The sequence below is a fragment of the Diabrotica virgifera genome, chromosome 6 (genome assembly GCF_917563875.1).
Source record: "Diabrotica virgifera virgifera chromosome 6, PGI_DIABVI_V3a".
NCBI lineage: Eukaryota > Metazoa > Arthropoda > Insecta > Coleoptera > Chrysomelidae > Diabrotica > Diabrotica virgifera.
The window spans coordinates 4641208-4667556 of NC_065448.1; the positions used below are offsets into that span (position 1 = coordinate 4641208).

General features: G+C 30.9%; 1 protein-coding gene across 1 annotated transcript in view; it reads right to left on the reverse strand.

Moving 5' to 3' along the window:
- The window catches only part of LOC114327062 (phospholipase B1, membrane-associated-like), a 112304-nt gene extending 93282 nt beyond the window's left edge, over positions 1-19022 (reverse strand). The window contains exon 1 of the mRNA XM_028275567.2: positions 18842-19022. The gene's annotated coding sequence lies outside the window, so the exon portion shown is untranslated. The remainder of the gene's footprint in view (positions 1-18841) is intronic.
- Between the last annotated feature and the right edge of the window lie 7327 nt (positions 19023-26349).

The following is a 26349-nucleotide window of genomic DNA, read 5'->3' on the forward strand; positions in this document are numbered from 1 at the left end:
GGTAATTTCACATTGAAATATTCGATTTGAAATTTGATGAAGAAGATGTTTTATATTTTTGTATAAAAATGGCGCCGCATATGAAAAAAAGACAAGAATGAGTTTTTGTCGTAAATTGAACGAGGAATTCAAAAATGATTTTTAATTTGACGTTTCTCAGTGGCGTACTATTTTTTTATTTAAAAAATTCAGATCATTACCTGCACGGATGCCAATGGTGAATATAAAATTATTCTGTCACCTTTAAAGGAGGTAATTTTGAACATTTGTTGTAGCTTTGCACCTATTTAAAATCTTTTAAGTAATATTTTCTATTATTGTTCTACTTTGGTATTAGGTCTGGATCCCGCGTATAAAAATAGTTGATTAATAGCAAGCTGAAAATTTGTTAATAGCTTAAGGGTGTCTAGTCGGATAAACTTTGATATATGGGAACACTGGAACAGGGACAGTTTTAATTGTGGAACAGGTTAAAAATTTCGAACGGTCACACCACGAAAACGGCACATTTATTTTGTCCGACAGAACAGACTTAAACTTTCCGAACAGAGATTAAAATCTCATGCAAAAATCAGACTGCTATTTATCACCTGTCATAATTTCTGTCATTTGACATATTCTACATGTTCCATTCATTACAACGCCCATTTGGTGATAAATAGCAGTCTGATTTTTGCATGAGAGTGTTTAATCTCTGTTCGGAGAGTTTAAGTCTGTTCTGTCGGACAAAATGCATGTGCCGTTTTCGTGGTCTGACCGTTCCAAATTTTTAACCTGTTCCACAATTAAAACTTTCCCTGTTCCAGTGTTCTCATATATATCAAAGTTTGTCCTACTAGACACCCTTAAGCTATTAACCAATTTTCAGCTTGCTATTAATCAACTTTGTTTTCATACGCGGGGTCCAGACCTATATTATTATATTGAAAAGTTCTTGATAATGTATTAAGAAATGAAAAATACGCTCGAAGATGTTTTATTTTTAATACAAGAAAGGTTCTTTTTCATAAATTAAACGTGGAATACAAAAATAATTTTTTATTTAAAATATCTCAGTGGCGTACCATTTTTTTTTCTTTAAAAAAATTCATACAATTACCCGTAGGTGCGCCAATGATGAATATACAATTGTTATTTGTTTGCCAAAGAATGCGCAATAACTACCTCTTGAAACCCACTAAATGTAATTTTCATATCTCAACCGGTCTTGGAGCAATAAAAAAATTGGTAGTTTGAAATAAAAATTTCAACATCCTGTATCTCGGAAACAAAGCATTTGCGGACATACGTTTATAGAGCAAACTACCATTTTTTTTTTCATATAGAATTATCCCTTAAAGTTTTTCATACTTATTTACTAACACCCTGTATAATATTCGTGTTCAGTGAACTGATTTTTTGTATCGGATTTCCACCAAACTACAGGAGATGAGGACTATTCTAGGCACCAAGTGCCTCGTAGAAGACTATCGACATCGTTATATTCGTGTTCAGCGAGCCTAAAAACCCCCCGAGTAGTAATATTGAACTCATTTCCGTCAATAATTTTCAAATTACAAATACAATCATTTTTCATCACTTCGAAATTCATTTTGGAAAATGCATTTTCCTTTTACAATAATAAAATGTTCATCATCATTACTTCAGTTCACAAAGTTTCCTAAGGCTCTTACGAATCGAATGCAACAAGTTTCATTGAAATTCATCCAACTGCAAAAAATTGGTAGGTTTTGGGCTTTTTACTCATGCATTGCGTCACCTAGAAGTATTTATCTTTAAAATAAAATTAGTTACGTTTCTTAATTATTATAAAGAAATTAGCTGCAAAAAATCTGTACTTTTTTACCTAAGGGTCCAAAAATATAATTTTTACTTGTGAATTCGTGTAAAAATTGTAAGTTTTTTTAAATATGAATAAAAATTTCGCCTACGAGTAATAGTGTAATGTCTGGTTGCACCAACATATCTTAAGCTCCAGCTTAGCCCAGCTCAGCTTATTGATAGGGCCACTTTAAGTCTCACTGTTGCACCATAATTTGCGATTCTAATCTAAGCACTTCTTAGCTGAGACGAAGTTTGAGATGCAATCCACGTGGCAATCCATTGTGGCAAGCTGAAAATTGATCTAAAGGCTCGTTTTCACGCTACGGCTTATTGTACGTTTTGTGTGTCATGCAAAACGTACGACAAAACGTACGTTTTGTCCAGTGTATAATGTGGCGTGTAAACAGCAAAACGTACGCCTTGTCGACACACAAAGCGTACCGGGTATCCAAATAAGAATGGCTCTCGGCCATATCTCAGGAACCGTTTATACTACAGCTTTGGGGAAAAAAATTTTATAACAAAAGTTGCCCCTAGAAAAGCCTGGAAATTATTTTCATAATTGTAAGTCCACCGCTAGAGGGCGTAATTGAATATCAAAAATTAAAAAATCGAAATTTTACAAAATTTGCCTAATGAAAGGGCACTGGAAATCCAATCATCGTATTCTTCATACAATTATGTGCATATTTTATTTCACAAGTTTAAGTCTACCTGTGCAAATAAGAGGTGGGGGTGAGTGGGAACCTTGTTATGAAAAAATCGCTGTAAGTCCGGTTCTGCTTAATCGATTTTTGCAAACTTGGTCTTGTTGAAAACAGCTCTTTTTCGTCAATGTAATAGTTATAATTTGGAAACAGCCTATTACGTAATAAGCCGGCTAGAAGGCGCTATTTATTTTTTTTAGAGATCTAGTTTTCTTTGGAAAATATTAAATACAAGTATGTATTTTTTTCCTATATTACAAAATAAGCAACATTATTAAAATTAGCAACAGATTACCGAAAACCGCATGTCGATACCTTTTTGCTATCTCGAGATATCTTAAGAAACGTGTAAATTTTAAACATAGCTGTTGCTGTCATATAAGTGGAAATATATAGAAGCACGTAGGAGCACGTAAAAAAAACAAAGGAACATTGTCCAGACGTCACCGTATATAATGAATCAAAACAACAATAAGACAAATAACACTATAAAATATAACAAAAAAAGAGTGTGTGTACTTTGTACGCGAGTAAGAAGTTATACTTTATTATTATGATTTTATCGAAATAAATATATTTTTAACAGTTTAATTTTATTTTTATTTAAATATTACACTAATTTTAATACTTAAAATAATACCAAAAAAATAGTGTTAATATGTAAATTTTTATGAATTGTTGCCTCCGCGCATTTGCTTTTCTCTCTATGAATCGTAGAAAATGTAAAAACGTCAGATTTTATACACAAATTTTTAATTTTTATTTCAATATATTTTAATAGTAATTATCCTATTCCCAACTAAGATAAATACATAACTGTTATTGTCACCGGTAAACTAAGTTAAGGAAGTCAAAGTGGAAACAAGTAGTGTGCTATAGAAAAAATAGAACTATTAGAAGTATTAACTTCAAGAAGTCATCATGTGTCAAATTATGTGTCAAATCAGTAAAACAAACAATTTGTTCATTGATGGTTTGTTGCGGTTTGTTTCTATTAAATTTTATATAAAATTTATACAGAGTGAAATTCAAGATGATTCTTACAAACTAAGAAGCATTTGACATGATAGCCACATTCTTTTAATGCATAAGAAATGCAACTGTTGCGGCTAGAATATATGTCACCCCAGTAGTAGAGTTTTTCATATTTTGTTTTGGTTTATTATATACGGTGACATCTGGAAAATGTTTCGTTGTTTTTTCCATAGCACACTACTTGCTTCTATATATTTCCACTTATATGACAGCAACAGTTATGTTTAAAATTTACACGTTTCTTAAGATATCTCGAAATAGAAAAAAGGTATAGACATGCGGTTTTCGGTATTCTATTGCTAATGTGGTCTAATTTTGTAATACAGAAAAAAATACATACTTGTATTTAGTATTTTCCAAAGAAAACTAGATTTCTAAAAAGAAAATAAATAGCGTCTCCTAGCCGGCATTATACGTAATAGGCTGTTTCCAAATTATAACTATTACATTGACGAAAAAGAGCTGTTTTCAACAAGACCAAGTTTGCAAAAATCGATTAAGCAGAACCGGACTTACAGCGATTTTTTCATAACAAGGTTCCCACTCACCCCCACCTCTTATTTGCACAGGTAGACTTAAACTTGTGAAATAAAATATGCCCATAATTGTATGAAGAATACGATGATTGGATTTCAAGTGCCCTTTCATTAGGCAAATTTTGTAAAATTTCGATTTTTTAATTTTTGATATTCAATTACGCCCTCTAGCGATGGACTTACAATTATGAAAATAATTTCCAGGCTTTTCTAGGGGCAACTTTTGTTATAAAATTTTTTTTCCCAAAGCTGTAGTATAAACGGTTCCTGAGATATGGCCGAGAGCCATTCTTATTGGGACACCCGGTATAATAAAACGTAGCAAAACGTACGTCTTGTCGAATCGAAAAAATTAAATCCGCTTATTCACAAAACGTAGTCATAGTCACTAGAGGCCAGGTCATATGTATGAACAATAAATAAATAAAAAAAAAATAAATATTCACAAAACGTACGTTTTGTCGTTCGTTTTGCATGACACACAAAACGTACAATAAGACGTAGCCTGAAAACGACGCTTTAGACTCAATGGAGCAATGCGTATGTTTCGTAAGCTGAGCTTAAGGCACATCCTAAGCTTAAGATCTGTTGGTGCAACCACTCATAGAAGTTATTATAATTGTTTATAAATTCAAAGTAACAATAACTTTCCAAAAGAATTTTTAGTTTTTAAAAATATTTTTTTAAATATTTAGGTGATATAATAGACATAATTTTCTTCTACAATATCTTTGAACCTATTTCGTGCGTTATTATTGCTCGCACTCCTTCTTTTTCCCTATCCTTTGTGTCTACTCCTGACAAAAATAATCAGTATCCTTTATTTATTTTCTATAAATATTTTCCATATAACTTTGTTCAGTTATTTCCTGTATTTGTATTTTTTGGTTTATCATTTCCTCAAGCAGTTCTGCCTTCTGTCTGCTATTTCTATTACTTCTAACATTCCATGTTCCCAATTAAATCTCTCCTTTCTCCCTGTTCTGAGTCCTGTCTTTGTCTGCATCTTTTCATTGTTATTTATTTTTTAGTTTGTGATTCTAAATTGTTGTCATTGCATCTAGTTCCTCTTATGGTGGTAAGCGGGGTTTGATTAACAGGAAGGCACTATGTGCTCATAACTACTTTATTTGATTGAAGTAATACCATATAAATGTATTCAGTTGATAGGATAGAACATTATTCTGCTCTAACGGCAGCAACCTCCCAAACCTAACTAACTAATTCGACTGACCCACTAATGACTCAAATCTGATCGTGTTCCCATATTTATCAAATACTTTGTTTTGTAAATATGTTTGTATATATTCTCGTTAGTGTGTCAAAATGAATAATCGACCTTGTTGATCTAAGCAAAACGTGGACTTTAGCTAAGGTGTTCTACTTTGCAATTATTATAACAAATATGCGTGATGTAAGTGATGTTTATTGTTTTATAAATAAATATCTAACGAATACTTTAGTTAATTTAAGGATTTCTAAAATATCTAAATAATGAGATAAATCCCATTATATCATCCCCCTTAGAAAAGAAAATTTTTTGAGCCATGTACCGTGCTTCCTTTTTCCTCCCCGAAGAGAAGAAAATTTTCTTACTATCATCATCAACTGATTACGTTATATGTATAGATTTATACAAATTTTTACAAAAAAAAATATATAAACAAAATTTACAAATATATACAATTCATTTCACTAATTATTAAACATCGTCTATTCTTAGTTATTTCTTTCCTTATGACTCGCGAAAATCTATACTCAGAAATTGTATTTTATACTTTACTTTAATTTCAGAGGTTTAAAAAATACAACTCCTTCATTCGAACTTACTTGTTAATTCTACTTCTTTACTAGTCTTTAACGTGGAATTATAACAAATATGCGTGATGTAAGTGATGTTTATTGTTTTATAAATAAATATCTAACGAATACTTTAGTTAATTTAAGGATTTCTAAAAGATCTAAATAATGAGATAAATCCCATTATACTCTTTTTTATTTTTTTTTTTCGGTTTCTTGAGGTCATTTTTTCTGAGTTTATTCCTGTTTGGACTATTTTTTATTATTGCAGTCTCGTTTTTACTTTTCCATTTATCTCCATATTTGTATCCTATCATCGTTCATCGCTTTTCCATCCTTCGCCATTTTGTGATCATGGCCTATATTTCCCTTTCTTTCTTTGTTAAATCGGACTATATGTAAATTTTTTGTCCTTGTACATCTTCTAGTTTGTTTTTGTTTCTTACTTTCTCTTTCATATCTTTTATTTCAATACTCTGTACATTTTTCCCAATTCTTTCGGCTCCTATCAGTTCAACCTGCAGCTCTAGATTTGTTTCAATAAATTTCTCCAGTGATTCTTTGACCGATTGTGTAGCGCTCATGTTTAGGTTTAGACCCTTTAACGCTATATTGTTCCTCCATTTATCTTTCTCCAGCTGTTCTATTTACATCATATCATCGTTTTTTGTCATGTTTTCTTATATGATGTTTATTGGGTACCCCGTCAAAATAGCCCCGTCAAAAAAGCTCCGACAAAATAGCCCCGACATAATATCCCGCACACAAAATAGCTCCGACAAAATAGCCTGCAGACAAAATAGCCGCAGAATAATTGCCCGCCGAAAAAATAGCCCCGACAAAATAGCCCCGACAAAATAGCCCCGAAAAAAAAGCTCCCTTCAGAATTCATCATGAAATAATTCCTTAAAAATACATTTTTTCGGAAATGGTAATTATCCTCTATTCAGATGTTTATCTTAACCACATTAAATAAAAATTGTCTTTTCAGAGAACTCGAGTCCTGTCTTTCCTGCCTCTTGGAAGTTTGAACATTTAAGTTAAGCGGAATTCAATGTTAATTTATGATATAAACATTTTTTTCTGTTTTCGGGCAACAGTAAAATGCATTTTAAATTAAATAAATTAAATACATTCTTCCTTTTTGTCAAATAATTTAAATTAAAAAAAGTTTTTGGACACCTTGTATAAATAATTATGTAATTGTTTATAAGAAGCTGTTTTAGACGGGGCTATTTTAGCCGGGGCTGTTTTGACCGGGGCTATTTTGTGTGCGATCTATTTTGTCGGGGCTATTTTGTGTGCAGGCTATTTTGACGGGGCTTTTTTGACGGGGCTGTTTTGACCGGGCTATTTTGACGGGTCACGTGTTTATTGATGTTTATTATGTCTTCATTTAGGCTTGTACTGCTCATTGGGGACATCTTGTTTATATCAAATGTTTCATCACATATCACATCCCCCAATAGAACCTAGTACAAATGCTTTATACTATTCAGGGTGAGACATCATTTCTTGGTCATGTAAAATAGTCAGTTTAAAATTGCTTAAGTATTAAAATAAGGACAAAAGTAATTAAGTAATTTCCGGTTTCCATGAATTAAATGATTGATTGACCAAACTTGTTTTCCGTGAATAAAAACCATACTAGGTTGTATTTTTCTTTTCATAAGGAAACATATAAACAATATTATTAATATTTCTATAATTAATAAAGTTATTTTGTATCCTTGCTTGTTAAAAAATCCTGCAGGTTGTAGATTCGACGTCTAAACAAAAAGAAACGTATTTTTTTAATTTGTATGACATTACTCTGGCTGAGGTCACGCACAACCAGATAAATGAGGGATCCTTCAAGACGCACACCATATAAAATATAATAATTACATTTTGTGCGTATATGTATTACTTTTAGCATTGAATGAAATTAGTTCTACATTTCTATGTATATTCTAAACAAAACATTTCTAAACAAAAGTAATATAGACCAGGGCTGATGTGAAAAAACGTCTATTTTTGGATGTAAGAGGTGGCATTCGAATTTTTGCAGATAAAGTTAGGTGACAACTTCAATAATCATAATTGACTTATGCTCCTTCTCAAATATGCCCGGAACATTATTAAAAGAATTAAAATATTTAAAAATTTCGAAAAACATCGATTTTTTTCTACTTTTTTGCTTATAATTTTAGAAAATTTTATTTTCTTTGCTTAAAACTTTTGCTCTCGTAGAAAAATAAAATAAAGATAATTGAATTTTGTATGATGTACGACTGGTTAAAAATGTCTTAAAGTATTACCCTTTCTGCAAAATAGCAATAAATACAAAATAATGGGGCAAAATAAGCCTGTTGTTATTCAATGTTTTTTTACCACTTTGGTGGAACTTAGAAACTTAGTAATTCGCTTAGAAAATTCTTATAGCATACTTAAATCGTCTACCAAATTTCATTAAAATCGACCTAATAGATATTTGCATATTGCATTTGCATATTGCATAATAAATTTGCCATCTAAATTTTTTTAAAAAAGTTCAAATTTTTTAAAATCTTTCTGAACAAAAAAGTAGACCATTTAGAAGTTGGCTAGTTTTTTACATATAAAGAGGCACTGTACCTGTCTAATACACTTTACAGAATTAATTTCGGATTATTAAAGCGGCCTAAGCATTTTTTTTAAATATAAACAATTTTTTGGCTGATAAAAAATAGCTTTGTTTAACAATAAAAAAATTAATTTTTAACAATGCAAATAATTAAAACCGGTATAATTTGACTTAAGCTTTCAAATGCTGTAAGAAGAATTGCTATTTTATTTTTTAATCAAAAGTTATTCGGGGTCAAAAATTGCAATTTTTCGATTTTTTGAAAGTTCAACCGCATTTATCTCGAAAACTATGCATCCTACGAAAAAACTTGTAAAAACTTGTTTTGGTAGAATTACCCAACAAATACAAAAACATGTTTTATTTTGCGAAAAATTGCTGTTATGTAATTCCTCAAGTTCTTTGTTTATAACAATCTTATCGACATCCGGATCAACTGTTATCCAAAAAATTTGTGTTCTACGGGTCAAAATACATATAAAAACTTGGGTAATATTATCTAAATAAAGGAGACCCTTGTACCCCCTCCCTGGCGACAGCCCTAATTTGTTTATAAGCCAAGAAATTGTTTATAATTTTAAAACATTGCTGAGGTTGCTTAAATAATCCGATTTTAATTCTGTAAAGTGTATTAGGTAGGTAGGGCGCTTGTTTATATGTAAAAAAATTAGCCCACTTTTAAATTGTTTACTTTTTGTTCAGAAAGACTTTAAAAATTTTTGACCTTTTTTAAAAAAATTTAGATTGCAAAATTATTATGCAAAATCTATTAGGTAGATTTTAATGAAAGAGCCTAGCCGGGTAAGATGGTGAAAAGTGCCCCCAACCCAATTTAAAACCACTTTTTAGCACATATAGAGGAACTCACTTTCTGAAATTTTTAGCCCCCTAGGTGGTCACGTGACCCCCCTAGAGCCTAATTAGGCTTTTTATGTTTTTATTTTTCTCTCAGCCGCATCAAGAGATATCCAAAAACTTTATTTAAAAAAGTTGTAAGTTTCAAAAAGATCTAGATGAAAAAAAAAATTTTTATTTTTTGGCTGGAAATTCGAATTTTTAGAACAATTTCAAACTTTTAAATACCTCTGAAAAAGAAACTGAGACACTCGTTTTTACGAAAATTAATTATAATATGTATTTTTGAACAGTCTTTCATGCTTAATTTTTTCAGATTTTTAAAATTGGTGAAACGTACCTTTAAAAATAAAAAACCGCATTTTTTCGGTTTTTTTTTTTCGTTTTTTGATACAATTTTATACATATTTTTCAAAAAATTTAACACCGTCACTAGAATAGGTAAAAAACTGAAAAATAATTGGGGTTTGCTTAATAAAAATTTTTTGTAACGATATCCATTTTCAAGTTGAAGAAAACAAAATTTTACATATTTTTTACGGTTTTGCCGAAACTACTGGCAACATTGTAATAAAACTTGGCGGGTTTTAAGAGGTAGTTATTGTGCATGTTTTGACATACAACTAAGGATTTGATATTCATCATTGGCACGCATAGGGGTAATGGTCTGAACTTTTCAAAGAAAAAAAGATAGTACGCCACTGACATATTTCAAATTAACAATAATTTTTGAATTCCTCGTTCAATTTTCAATAAAAAATCTATCTTCTCATTTTTTCATACGACGCGCCGTTTTGCTGCAGAAAATAAAATATCTTAACGCTTCCAAAATATTCGAATTAATTTTGATAATAATGGATGTACGAGTTTATTATGTAGATGTAGAAAGTACTATAGTTTGTTTTTTAACCAAGAGGAGTGATTCAAATTTACCGCGCTGTATTGCTTGTTTGTAATTGGTCCAACCCCAGGCAAGTTTACTCCACTGTTATAAAATTTTGACACTAATGACATTTATCAAATTTTGACACTAGTGACATTTCATAGGTTAATTAAGTTATATCGGCGATTTTTGTGTTTTATGTGTTATTCCTTTAATTCTTAGATTGTTAGTCTGCTTTTATATAAAAATCCATTGTTTTTGGGACTCTTTAGGGACGTATTAATTTAATATCATATTTATGGATTACCGTTGAGGGCCGACTAGATCAACCAAAAAAGAAGATGTATTTGGTTATTATTCTAGCGACTTTCTTGGGTGTGAATCTGTCTTTTTAGTTTACTCCTCCTGGTTAAAAAATAAACTATAGAAGTTCGAATACTTTGTAAGGATTAAGATCTTTTATTTTTTGAATAAAAATGGCGCGTCGGATGAAAAAATAAGAAGATACATTTTTTGTCACAAATTGAACGAGAAATTCAAAAACCATTGTTAATTTGAAATATGTCAGTGGCGTACTATCTTTATGCTTTAAAAAGTTCAGACCATTACCCCTATGCGCGCCAATGATGAATATCAAATCCTTAATTGTATGTCAAAACATGCACAATAACTACCTCTTAAATCCCGCCAAGTTTTATTACAATGTTGCCAGTAGTTTCAGCAAAATCGTAAAAAATGTGTAAAATTTTGTATTCTTCAACGCCCTGTATCTTGAAAATCGATGGCGTTACAAAAAATTTTTATTAAGCAAACCGCAATTATTTTTCAGTTTTTACCTATTCTAGTGACAGTGTTAGCTTTTTTGAAAAATATGTATAAAATTGTATCAAAAAACGAAAAAAAACCGAAAAAACGCGGTTTTTTATTTTTAAAGGTACGTTTCACCAATTTTAAAAATCTGAAAAACTTCAGCATGAAAGATTGTGCAAAAATATACATTATAATTGATTTTCGTAAGAACGAGTGTCTTAGTTTTTTTTTCAGAGTTATTTTAAAGTTTAAAATTGTTTTAAAAATTCGAATTTCCCGTCAAAAAAAAAAAAATTCATATAGATCTTTTTGAAACTTACAACTTTTTTAAATAAAGTTTTTGGCTAGCTCTTGATGCGGCTGAGATAAAAAATAAAAACATAAAATGCCTAATTAGGCTCTAGGGGGGTCACGTGACCACCTAGGGGGCTAAAAATTTCAGAAAGTGAGTTCCTCTATATGTGCTAAAAAGTGGCCTATATGGAATTTAAATCGAGCTGGGGGCACTTTTCACCATCTTACCCGGCTAGGCCCTTTGGTAGACTGTTTAAGTATGTTATAAGTATTTTTTTTTAGAGAATTACGAAGGTTCTAAGTGCAACCAAAGTGGTAGAAAAACGTTAAAAAAATCAGGCTTATTTTGCCCCCTTATTTTGTATTTATTGCTATTTTGCAGAAACGGTAATATCGGATAATCGGGAGGGTAATATCGGGTAATAAGGATAATAATCGTTTTAAAGTTATAAGCCATTAAGTAGAAAAAAATCTATGTTTTTCGAAATTTTTAAATATTTTAATTTTTTTATTAATGTTCCGGGCATATTTGAGAAGGAGCATAAGTCAATTATTATTAACGAAGTTACCACCTAACTTCATCTGCAAAAATCCGAATGCCACCTCTCACATCCACCTCAAAACAGATCCGCCCTGGTCTAATAACCTTTAAACATATAAATCACTGGTTAATTATGGTATGAATGAACACAATCCTTGTTATTTAATTTGTACTCAGAATTTAGGTTGATTTTTTGTGTAGAAAATATTTGCTTGAGAAATGGAGAGCAAAGAAATGGAGTAGGAGTTGGAGTGTTGGAGAAGGGCTATTGAAGAGGGAGGACTAAAAGTTAGCAGATCGAAAAGTGAATGTAACTGGGAGGAACAGGAATGGCTAGGGATATAGAATTGCTTGGAGAAAAACTATGGGAGAATTTAAATACTTTGGCTTCTACATAAAGGAAAATGGGACACAAGATCGAGAAATTTTCCACAGGATATATGTTGTTTGGTTTAACTGGAAGCGAATAAACTGGATACTCTGTGATCGAAAGATCGAGGAAGGGCTGAAATGAAAGCTATACAAGAGTGTGGTGAGACGTGCGTTGATGTACGATAGTAAAGTATGGCCTATAAAGAAGATTTAGGAAAAGACCCTCATTTGAGACCGATCCATTAATTAGTTTAAAAGTTATTCTATTTGTTTATTCCAGCCAGAGACTTTATTTTGTAATAACATAAGACAGAAAATAATGAAGATAGGGCAATTCTGCGTATACCAAAGGAAAGTAGAAAACTGATGCTATCAAAATGTACTAAAAAAAAGATCTAATATAGTCAAAAATCCTAATGCCAAATTTGTGAAATTTTGTAATTTATAAACATTTAGAATAACTTTAAAAATATTGTCCGTAGAAAAAATCATTTTACATATTAGAAAATCTGGTATTTTACACGAATTTTTAAAAATATAGTTCAATTGGTGACTAGTCGTGGTAAGTGAAGGGGGAGCTGGGAGTCGACAAATGACGAGTTCAAAAACTAAAAAAGGCAACTTAAAACTACTATCATTTTCTATATCCCGGTATCTACTGAATATATTTTGATCATTACGTATTTTTTATGGGAAATGAGCCACAATTTTACTAAAAAATGAATTTATTAACGTTTCGAAGCATTAATAAACATATTAACGATTAGATCGAATGGAACAGAACAACTTAGAACGGGATCCTATAACATTCACAAGAAATAATACGAGGAAAATAACAATACCATATATAAAAGGACTATCCGAGAAACTTAAAACGATAGGAAATAAATTCAACATTTCAACAACATTCAAAACAACAAACACATTGAGATCTATTCTATCTAAAACTAAACCTAACAATGAACAAGAAAGAACAAAGAATTGCATTTATAGAATACCTTGTGAATGCGAACAATTTTATTTAGGTGAAACATCAAGACCATTAAACGTTAGAATAAGTGAACATCAGTCTTATATTAAAAACAGAGAATTTGATAGATCTCAGATATGTCAACACGCATGGGATAATGAACATAGAGTTCAGTGGAGAGATTCAAGTATAGTCCTGAAAGAATCAGATAGTAAAAAGAGAAAAATCAAAGAAGCGGCTCTAATTATGCTAAATGAAACCAATTGTGTCGCAAATTCCTCGGTAGAATTCAGTAGGATGTGGTTACCCATACTGAAAGAGGAAGTCAATAGAAAGAAAATACCACGATTAGTAAGTCAATAACATATCGAGTTAGTACAAAATTTATATTTTAGTATTACTTATTGTATATCTATGTAATATTAATATTATTTATGATTTAAACATATTAAAGTCAGAATTTGGTATTAGTTTTTTTTGAAGGTAGATTAAATGTAAGACCAAATACTTACGATGTCGGGATAGTATCACGAGGTTTTTTCCTGGTTTTCCCTCGTGATTTACTATGGAATCTCTAACGCGAGAATTTTACTGTCATCGTTGCATTTGGTTGTCTTTTTAAAGACAGATCACATGCTATGATTTTTTTACGACGGATATTCTTGAGTTGGGATTGATTTCATGTAATCGAATGAACTATCTTTTAATAAAGTCGTCCCAGGAACGCAACTCATAAATATTGGCGATATCATTTTAAAGTCTTCTACTTTAAAATGTATAATATACGTCTGAATTGCCAATATAAATGAGTCAGATTAAATAAATTATTAGAAGATTTTTTTTACTTAGCAACAACATGTTTGTTTTATTTTAATAGTATTTTGTATTTTGACAACGAAACCCGATTTGGGCTTCAAAACGTTAATAAATTCATTTTTTAGTAAAATTGTGGCTTATTTCCCATAAAAAATACGTAATTATAAAAATGCCACAAGGAAATAGCTTCAGAACAATATTTTGATCGTTCTTTTTTAATTTGTATGTATTTTTCTGTACATTACAAATATGTCATTTGTCTAGACACTTATTAATTAATAAATAGTCTAATTTGTTTAAACAATTTTTGAAAAAATATTTTTTCCCCAAAAATCCACGGTTTTAATCATACTATCGTTATTAATCATAGAAAAAGTTAAGGTAAACTTTAATAAATAAATTATCTAATAAAAATCATTTATTTATTAAAATGCACTTTAACTTTTTCTATTATCATTAATGATACTATGATTAAAAAAATAGATTCTTGTAAAAAAATATTTTTTCAAGAATTGTTTAAACAAATTAGACTGTTTATTAATGAATAAATTTATAAACAAATTGCATATTTGTAATGTACGTAGAAATTACATAAAAATTAAAAAAAGAAAGATCAAAATCCATTGAGTTGATCCGGAGACACAGAAAATTATATTCGTTTGAAATTGCTTTTTCGGTATTTTAACTCGTAGATTTGTAGGTTCCCCCTAGTAATCGTTTGAACTACATTTTTGAAAAATCGTAGAGGGTGCTCTGAAGATTCAATGTTTGTACAAATTTTTTAAGAAAAAATACTAATCCCATTCTTTAAAATGGCATTAATAAGATCCCTTAATTATTATAAACAAATTAGCTGTGAATTAAAAAAATATGTGGCTAACTTTGTCCCAAATGAACCCAGGCTAATTTTTTTTATTTGGAAATTCGTGTTAAAATACTATCTTTCCGAATATATAAAAGGATTGTTTCTACGGACAACATTTTTTAAGTTATTCTAAATGTTCATAAACTACAAAATTTCAAAAATTTGGCATTAGGATTTTTGACTATATTAATTATTTTTTTATCTTTTTTTAATACATTTTGATACTATCACTCTTCTACTTTCATTTAGCATACTCAGAATTACCCTATCATCATTATTTTCTGTCTTATCTTATTGCAAAATAAAGGTTTCTGGGATAAACAAATAGAATAACTCTTAAACTACTTAATGGATCTGCCGCAAATAGTGTGATGTTAATGTCTTCTAGGTCCAAACTAATTAAAACTCTCTATCTTGGTTCAAATACATTATATTTTTACAATCACCTCCATCAACGATTAATCATAACAATGTGTTTACATATAACAGTAACGACCTACCTTCACATTACTTAAATACTGACTACTACAAATAATAATTATCTGTCTATCTCCCCATACTGATTGCTCAGCAGTTCACGCATAATAAACATGTGATACAAAACTATAAACTATTGTTTTTATATCTGTTCAATACCCTAAAGTTTAATAATCTTATTTAAATTATGATTTATACAGAGGGTTCATATTATAATACAGATCGGTCTCAAATTTTGAAGGTTTGTAAGTACGCCATATCCAATTTTGGGTAAAACGCTAAAGTTCTAAGGTAGTTTTAGTCAAAATTATTAACAAATAACGATTTTCACTTATTTTGCAGTTTGCGTACCAACAAATTAACTTTTTAACTTTCAAAAATCGGCATTTTGAAGGATTTTCAATGTTCTAAAAAACTAAATTTTGTAATTTTATGTCAACTATTTAGCTTTTGAATGGAGTACAAAAAATCGAAAAAAAAAAACGCGATTTTTGCACTAGATTGTTAATAATTAAAAAACGAACGCGAACTCTAGGCAGGAAACAGGTAGATTTCCTTTTTATAGGTCTACAATACTTAAAAAAGTAGTCAGCTACCTGGACCTTTGAGTGTCCCGAGAAAATCCTTATTCCTCTGCACTATGCCAGCTTCTGATCTTTTTATGTAGACCTGACGTTGTTCCACCTGGTATCTCCGTCGTATATCTATATGTAGTAGCTCTGTCCCATAGTGTCTTACTGAGGGACAGAGTACCTTGCGTCAACTCTAGTTTGATCCAAGGTATTACCTTCATTTGGGTTAACTTGGTGGCTTTAGACATTTTAAAAATATTTAAAAATATGTTTTGACCAACGTCAGTTAACGAATAGTGTGAACTAATAATTGATATTATTGAATATAGTTACCTAATGTAAAATTATTGAATGGATTATTCAAAATAAATAAACTAAGAGCTAGAGCCGAAAAATCATCGTCATAAGTAATATGGAGATTGTCCTGTGAAATGTGTCAATTGTATATTTGATAATTATGATCCCTTGCAGGCTGACAACTCAGTGGATACAGGAAGTAGCAATGAGGGGTAAAAGGGGAAAATGAATGCAGTCACTGAAGGTTTTCACCTCCTATTTCGTTAAACCTCCATCGATTTGCATGAAAATTGGTAAGTAGTTAGCAGATACCTCAAGAAACAACAGTGACATGGTGCCAACTTGCGCTTTTACCCTGGAGGTGGATACCACCTCTTCTCGGGGGTGAAAATGATTTTATTATAAATAACCCCTCAAATCGATAGTGGGAAAAATTTTTTGGAAAAATTGTTATATCAAGCTTTTAAAAGAAATCAATACTTTTTGAGTTATTAAAGATCAAAGATTTGAATTTTTCTGGAAAAAAATGCATGTTGTACGTTTTTTCATAATTAATTCAAACACTATAATATCTAAGTTTTACCAAAAAAGTTTATGATTACCAAAATTAAAGATAATAAAAAATCGAATAAATTTCTTACTTGAAAAACCTTTTAGAATTCATTAAAAGTGAATTATAGGTGATTGAATGCATATTTTTTTCGGCTAGTACTCAAATCTAAGTATTCAAGATTAAATAACGGGAAAACCATGCATTTTATAAAATATACAAACTTACTAAACACTTGTCAAATTACTCAAGAATACGTATCAAGTGAGCTCCAGAAGAAGTTAATAGCATCAAAGCTAAGCAAGTTATGATGAAAATAAGAGAACCCTTTCGAATGTTTTGGGAAAAAGTGAGAAATAAAACATAGGTACGCTATTTCCACAAAAATTAAAATTTGTAGTAGTCCCTATAAGACTTTTTTATTTTAGCACAACAAATAACCTCAAAAATTTTGACCGGTCTAAAAAGCATATTTTTGAAAAAAAAAATGATTTAAAAAAATCATAATTTTTCAAATTTTTGTAAATTTCATTTTCTTTTGATAACAACTCCAAAAATAATTGATATACGTAAAAAATTATAGAAAAATCAAATTTTAGTTGTTTCTTTAGCAAATATATTTTTTTTTTTTTTATTATTTTTGTAGGACAACAAATAATCGAGAAACGTTTAAAACGAAAAGTTTATTGCGAGAATCATGTAACCGGGTCTCGTTAACCTTTTATATTATCTAAAAATAAGGGATATAAAACATTAAGTTTAATACTACTATTTTATAGCCCTTGAAACTATTTATTAAACTGTTTTAGCCAAACCTGATATAAAAATTAATGGGGTTATTATAAAAAAAAGAATGTGTGTGTACTATGTACGCACGTAAGAAGATATTCTTCTATTATATAATAGGTAATTTAAACGAAGTAAATATACTTAAAAGGTTATTTGTATTTTATTTAAAAATCAAAATAACTTTCTTATCTACCACTTTCAAAAAATTTTTATTAAAACAACCAAAAATAAAAAAAATATGGATTGCCCGGGAATTGAACCCGCAACCTTCCAATCTCAGTGCTAACGCATTTCTAACTACTCCATCGAGGCACTAGATATACACTTGTAAGTTTCGGATATAATTACACAACACGGCGACATATAGTGTAAAAATGTTAAGCTTATAAATATATAATATTTTATTAATCCAAAAACACAAGAATTATAATAAATAATACATTTCCTAAAACCACTAATATATTCTTTTAATGACTTATTTGCACGGTTACAGATACATACATACCTATCTTGAAAGATTAGCAATGAACTACATACTGTCAGTGTGCGCAGGCGCGCGGTAAATGTACAATTTTACCCTCAATCGATTCGCCGCTAAAGAAGAATATCTTCAAAAATATTTTTTTGGAAAAATTTATGGAGCACAAATTTTGAAAAAGTATACTTACATAACTATTTTGTTAAAACTTATAGTTTTTGAATTATTTATGAAAAACCGCTTTACATTTTTTCACCGCATTTTTCATGAAAAATTCAAATCTTTAATATCTTTAATATCTTTAATAACTCAAAAAGTATTGATTTATTTTAATAACTTGATATAACAAATTTTGCTGAAAATTTGCCCCTCTATGGATTTGTGGGATTATTTTTAATAACATAATTTTCACCCTCAAGAAGGGGTGGCATTCACCCCCAGGGTAAAAGCGTAAGTTGTCAGCATGTCACTTTTGTTTCTTGAGGTATCCTCTAACTACTCACCAATTTTCATGCAAATCGATGGAGGTTAAACGAATTCGGAGGTGAAAACCTTTAGTGACTGCAACAATTGTCCCCTTTCATACCTTATTGCTATTTCCTGTGTCCTGTATCCACTGAGGTGTCAGCCTGAAAGGGATCATAATTATCAATATACAATGGACACATTTCATAGGACACACTCCATATTACTTATGACGATGATTTTTCGGCTCTAGCTCTCCGTCTAAAATAAGAGCAGAAAGAAACAATTGAAAAAGCTTACCTCGTATTCTAAAACCTATGGAAGCGAGGAACAAAGTTTTATATGGCTTGTTTAATCTTTTTCCATAAATTTTGGTTATTCACCACTAGTCTCAAAACTGGCAATTTTTCATTTTAACGAACATAATATTAACAATATTTCTTCAAATATCTAATAATTAAATATATCGAGAAGTATAAACACAATAAAAACTAGTAAGTGTATCTACAGACAATAGAAAAACCTAACAATATAAAAAAAATATCATCATAAGTCATGGCAAGGTTTTTATTATTTTAGTATAATTATTTACTAGTTTACATGTGTGTAAAGGTTAAATGCTTTTCGTTATTTTAATTTTTTTAATTCTATGAAATATAATGTTAATAGAATGTTCTTAATGTTAATGAATTCTTTAAACACCAATCATTATACCATTATCTGTGCTGTAACCCCCAGAGTTCATTTTTTGAGGGTTCTGTAAACACCATGGTAGCCATACTAAAATAAAAACACGCAAGGGAAAACTGGACAATTCAGAAAAAAACATAAATTAAAATCAATCAACGGAGAAAAATGTGCGGATAGACATAATAGGACAGGATAAGAAATGGAGATATTAGACAAATGAGAGACGAAGCCTATTACTGAGTACAGTAAGAATTATAAGGCAAATATTCAAATTGGGTCACACGATCAATTTAGGCAAACAGAATCAAACGGCAGAGATAACTAGAAGGATCCGAATGACTTGCGCAGCAGTAGCAAGACTCAGTGGTGTGTTGAAGAACAAAAAGATACCAATAAATCTAAAGAAAAGGGTATTCAAGAGTTGCAATCTACCAGTTCTTCTTCTTCAAAATTATTTAATACTCCAAAAAACTCCAGAAAAAATAATAAACCTTGGTTTGATCAGGAATGTTACAACTCAAAAAAATTTGTTCAGCAAAATTTGAAAATAACAAAAATCAACAACGTTCTACCAAATTATAAAAATGCTTATTTGGTTAGTAAAAAGCAGTATAAGACAATGATTGATAACAAGAAAAAATCTTATACAAACAATTTTACGCAGGCTTTAAGTAACGTTCGCGATCAAAAAAACTTTGGAAAACGATCCAGTATTTTAAGGGAAATACAGTTAAAACTAATCTAGATATTCACACGTGGGAATTATTTTTAAATAATATTTCACAAGAGAAAATTGTCGATAATACTCTTTTTTTTTGACGTTCGTTGTCCTATTTTGGACGCCCCTATATATCTTAAAGAAATTAGCAATACTCTAAAACAATGCAAAAATGGCAAAGCCCCCGGACTAGATAATATTACATTTGAGTTCTTGAAACACCTCCCAAATAATTGGCTATTATATTTAAATTGCTTGTACAATCCTATTCTAGATACCGAAACTATGCCTTCAGCCTGGTCTAATATTATATTAACAATGTTGCACAAGAAAGGTTCCCGTGAAGATCCAGAGAATTACAGAAGAATTGCTCTAGTAAACTGTTTAACTAAACTATTCACGCAGATATTATCTAATCGATTAACGATATGGCTGGACAATACTTCCGTTATTCCAGAATGTCAAAATGGGTTTCGTCAAGGCAGGGGATGTCTAGATAATATATTTACCCTCACTTCAGCTGTTCAGCTACAACTGCGACTTAAGAAAAGAAAAGTCTTCGCTGCTTTTATAGACCTCCAAAGAGCATTTGACTCAGTCGAACATATCTTGTTATGGAACAAACTTGTTCAGTGTGGCATTAGCGCTAAATTTATTAGATTAATTAGATTCCTGTACGCATCGGCTACCTTCCAGGTTCGCTCAAATTCACAATTGTCACGACAATATAAAATAACGGAAGGTGTTCTTCAAGGAGAATGCTTAAGCCCGACTTTGTTCTCAATTTTTCTTTCAGATGTGGTGGCCTTTTTTAGGGAGGCAGGGGCAAAGGGAATTAATATTAATGGTAATACTGATATCCTTCTATTACTCTATGCCGACGATTTGATAATATTAGGAGAATCAGAAGTTGACATGACCCGCAAATTACGAATATTGGAAACCTACACCTCACAGAATAAACTGACTATAAACACTTCCAAAAGCAAAATCTTAGTCTTCTCGAGGGGTGGCCATTTCTCCAAAGAGCGAGGATTCCTACTAAATGGTCAAAAACTTGAAAGCGTTAATAAATTTAATTATCTGGGTGTAACGTTTAGTAGTTCCTCGTTATTTCGAGAGATGGCCGTTACTACGATTGCTAGAGCCAAGCAGTCTATAGGAGCAGTAATGAACCTCTTGTCTAATGCAATAGTAAATTCATGGGAGACGAGAATTACATTATATAATTCCATTATTTTAAACTGTCTTTCTCAGTGTATATCTGTCTGGGGTCTGCGCTACTCAAGTACTCTAGAACAAATTCAAACTAATTTCTTTAAGAGATTGCTGCATCTACCAAAAAATACCCCCAATACTTATGTTAGGCTAGAAGTTGGCCAAGTTCACTTAAAATACTTAATTTTTAAAATATCACTTAATTGGCTTGAGAGAATTTTACTTATGGACTCCTCTAGGTATCCAAGAATTTGTTATAACCGTCTTCGTCAGCTATGTAACAATAATGACAATAATGAGAATTATAACTGGGTAGTTCAGCTAAAAAATTATTTTTCTGAAATTGATGCAAAAGAAACTTGGGAAAATTTATCATGGGGGTTACTGAGGCATCAAAGAAACGGTTTGTTATTAAAAATGAAAAAAAAAACTCTTCCAAGATGACTTATCAGCATTAACAAGTTCTCGCTATTCTTTGTACTATAAACATTTCTCACACAATAGGCAACCGCAAAGCTATTTACAAATAAAAACTCCCATATATATTACAAGACTTTATTCACAAATCAGACTTTGCTCTAAACTTTACATAAAATTTTATTATAAAGGGATTTCGTATCACATCGACCAAACTGAAAATTGTTCAATATGTAATTTACACAAATTAGAGACTCTTTCCCACATTTTGTTGTAATGTCCATTATACTCGTGTTTTAGATCACCCCTTATTCGATCATTTGTAGAGAATACCGAGAGCTTTTTTCTGTTTTTAAATACAACCCATTCTCCCACTGAGATTAAGGAACTGTGTACATTTTTTTTATTAATGCACTCAGATTGCGTTCATTTAAATTAAATGAATAATTGTAACTAAATCTCCATTAAGCGTCGACTATTTATGTGTAATAATTTGTACTCAACCTCTTGTTATATGATTTTTCATTAGAAACAATAAACATATCTATCTATCTATCTATAACTTGAAAAACAAACACAATATTAGTTATAAATTCCAATTAACATAAACAAAATGCGCGTATGTCACTGTCAGTAAATTAAATGATAAACGTCAAAATTTTTAGTAAACAAGATATAAACGTAAAAAATATACTGACATTGTTACAGTTAAAATTCCTTTAAAAATTTTTCGAAGTTAATTATTGGTAAAAGTTACAATAATTATTGTATTAAATAAACAAGTTTAAGTAATTTTATTTGCAGTTTATATACGATTAATATTAAAAGTGGCATGCGCTACTTGAATCTAACTTCAGCCCGTGAGTAATGACCCGTGAGTAACTTCAACCCGTGAGTAATGAATTATTACTCACGGGTACAGTAATGGGTGCTATTATCTATGAAAAAATAGCGAATAATGAGCATGTTATTAAACGGTCGTAGAAAAAAATTATTATTATATAGCGCTAATTGTTAATAATTAAAAATAATAGTTTTGTAATAAAATAATGACAAAATTTCTTCAGGCTCTTGAAGAAGAGGTTTTAAACTTTGATTTGGTCACTTTCTGACTTTCATAATAATAATTATTTTTAATTAAAATTTTAAGCCTTGAAAATGACTATTTTCGCATTTTTCAAATTTTAAATTGCGTATAACTCGACAAAAATTAATTTTAGAGAAAAATTACAAGAGACCTTTTTTGCCCAGAATGACACATATAATCTAAAAAAAAAGTATACGAAGTGAAAAAAAAATGATTTTTTGAATTTGTTTAAAGAAAATGTTTAAACAATTTTCCGACCTCGGCACCTCCCAGCACCCTGTGGATTTGTTATAAGGACCTCTTTTTGAGTAAATTTGTGCAAAAAAGTCGAATCGGAATAATTTCGTACGGGGGCGACGATACATCGCCGTCTAAAATCAGATGGGTGTACAATCAGAGAACATCTGGTACAATACTTGTACCCAATCTGTACAATCTGTACCTTTTGTACCCAAAACGATAAACATGTCACCGACACGACATGTAATTCACGCGACACGTCCGTCACTCAAGCTGGTTGTGCAAATCTGATTAGGAAAAGCTTTTGTTTTTTTACCTGCTTTTAAAAGTTTTACCTACTTAAACCGAACCCCTGTGGTTTTAACACTTGGTTTTCAAACCCTGTCTTTGTGCTCTCTTTTATAATTTACGATCCTAAATTTAGGATGGTGTAATCGCTAGTTCGTTGACTGAATTTAGTGTCCTAAATCGTATCCTGAATATCGGTCCTGAATTTAGGATAATGTAATACCCACTTAAGCAACACTTAAAAACAAAATTCTTAAATCTCACTAGCAAATGGTACAGATTGTCCCAACAAATTTAAGAGTGATATTTTTATAAAAACGAATTAATTTAACTGTTCTTTCACAACATACTTCTTTATTACCTTTGCGATATTGTTTTCTTCGAAATTACTTGGCAAAGGATTCATTCTTAAAGACTTTGGCGACCAACAATGTAAACCTTATGTTCGTCATTTTACGTCGATGTTGACAAGAAAAAAATATTTGTTTTGTGCTTCTAATTACGTGGCTTTTCAAATAATTACATACATTTAATCGTAATATAGGACGTAAAGTATTGATTAGTAACTTTATTAACACTTTATGGCCTTATTATTGCATTGGCATACGTAAAAATTTCAAATAATGGATATTATTGGCCTCTTAAGTCATAATATTAGACGTAAACAGACGTAAATTGCGATATTTATGTATGTATGTTTCATTGATTACCATAAAGCGTTCGATACAGTAAAGCACGACAAGCTGATGAAGATATTAACCAATATTGGAATAAACACCTGTGATTTAAGGATTACCAGCAATTTGTACTGAAATCAAACATCATCTATCCGGACAGAGGCAGGAGAATCCGACAATATCAAAATCAAACGTCGGGTCCGTCAGGGATGTATACTATCCCCACTGCTGTTTAACATCTACTCTGAGGAAATCTTTCAAGAAGCAGTGGTTGATGTTGAAGCCGGAATTCGAATTAACGGAGAATGTATCAATAACATAAGATACGCAGACGACACGGTGGTATTCGCTAACAGTTCTAAAGCCCTCCAGGACCCCGATTTTTGACCCTTCGATTCGTTATCGAACGTATTCGCTTCGTATTTGTACAGTGTACAGATAGCGAATTCTCGATAACAAAGCGAAGCGAAGGGTCAACAATAGAGGTCCAGGAGTTAATGAACAGAATCGCAGAAATCAGTCAGAGATAAGGACTTTCACTAAACACTAAGAAAACAAAATGTATGATGATCTCCATGAATGAACAGCAATTTGGACGAATCAGTGTGACGGTCAACAAATAGAAAGAGTGAAAACAAACACCTACTTTGGTACGAACGTCAATGAAAATTGGGACTATTCCATAGAAATCAAATATAGGACAGAGAAAGCAAAATCTGCATTTCAAAAAATGGCAAAATTATTCAAATGTCATGATTTGTCGATACCCATAAAAGTCAGATTATTTCGATGTTATATCTTTCCTATACTGTTGTACGGAGTTGAGTCGTGGACTCTCACAGACGATACCTGCAAAAAAATTGAGGCTTTTGACATGTGGCTTTATCGTCGAATCCTGAAGGTATCTTATAACTTGTTGTTGAAAGTGACTTACAAAAAAAGAACACCCAAAAAAAACTTATTAGTGGGTAACTATTCTGGAAATTCTAATGTAGAAGGAGTGGATCAAACAGTTACCCTACACGTATTTAATCTGAAACCGCAAACATCTGCAGAAGACCTTCAATCATTTTTATCAAAAAACCTGCCAGAAGCCAGCTGCTCAGCTCTTCCATCTCGTCGTCCTGATATATATTCTTCTTTCAAAGTGGAAATCTCGAAAGCAAACTACAATAAGGCGTTGGATGCCTCGATTTGGCCAAACAAAGCCTGTATACGAAATTTTTTTCAATTGAGGAAAAAGAAAGAGCAAATCGAGTAGAAGTATCTATCGACAATGAAACAAAACATACGGCAATTTTTAAAATTATACAGGTAAATACAGCGTCCATTAGAAACAAACTTGAAAGGTTGGAAATTCTGCTTGACCAAGAAAATCCCATTGTCGTCAGTATTGCGGAGCACTGGTGTAAGCAGGATGAAATATCACTAATGGTAACTCCGGGTTACGATCTTGTAACCAGTTATTGTCGACCTATCCATGAGCATGGCGGATCGGTTCTGTATGTGAAATGTGGGTATGAATATCAGATTATCAATGTGTGCCAGTTCGCTGTGGAAATGCATTATGAGTGCAGTGCGGTAAAAATAATGTTTTGTGAAAGAAAAGTTGCAGTCATCAGTATCTACAGGCCTCCCAGTGGAGACTTTGATTTGTTTTTGAAGCAGTTTTCCTATACAATTGAACTCTGTAATAGGTATGTTGACGATATTTTTATTTGTGGTGACTTAAACATTCATTATTTAGAAAATAATGAGCTACAATCTTAGCATAACCTCTATGATTCCCACAAGGGTAGCGAAAAATTATTTGAACCATACTTCTATCAGTAAGATTGATTATATTATAACCAATACAGCTAATATACTTCAATGCAATTCTAATGTTTTTGAAGCGCATTTAAGTGACCATAGAGCAATTAGTTTGGAATTTGTAGTAGACATTAATAGTAGTTGTACTAAATCCAATGACCAGCCTAATTATAAATATTTTAGAGACTTGTCTGACAACAACCTTAAACAAATTTCTTCTGTGCTATCTGTAACTGACTTTGACGATATTTATTTAACCGATAATGTTGATAAATCCTTTGAAAATTTTATAAGTAGTTTAATAAATGTGTTAGATTATTGCTGTCCAGTAAAACGGTATAATATCAGTAAGCAGACTTGCAATAAAAAATGGATCACTCCGGAAGTTAAGCAGTCTAGTGTTCATTTAAAAAAAATGCTTACTGGCTTAATAAAGAACTAAAAGATGCCAATTCTCTTGCAAATTATAACAAAATTAAGAAAGATCACGCGGATCTATTACAAAAATCTAAATTAAAATTCCATGATCAATTGATAAATAATTCAAGTAATAAAAATAAAACTGTATGGAATCTTGTTGACAAGGAAACTGGCAGGAAGTCTATCCAAAAAAACATAGCATTAAATATAGATGGTGAAAGTAGTACTGATTCTAAGCAGT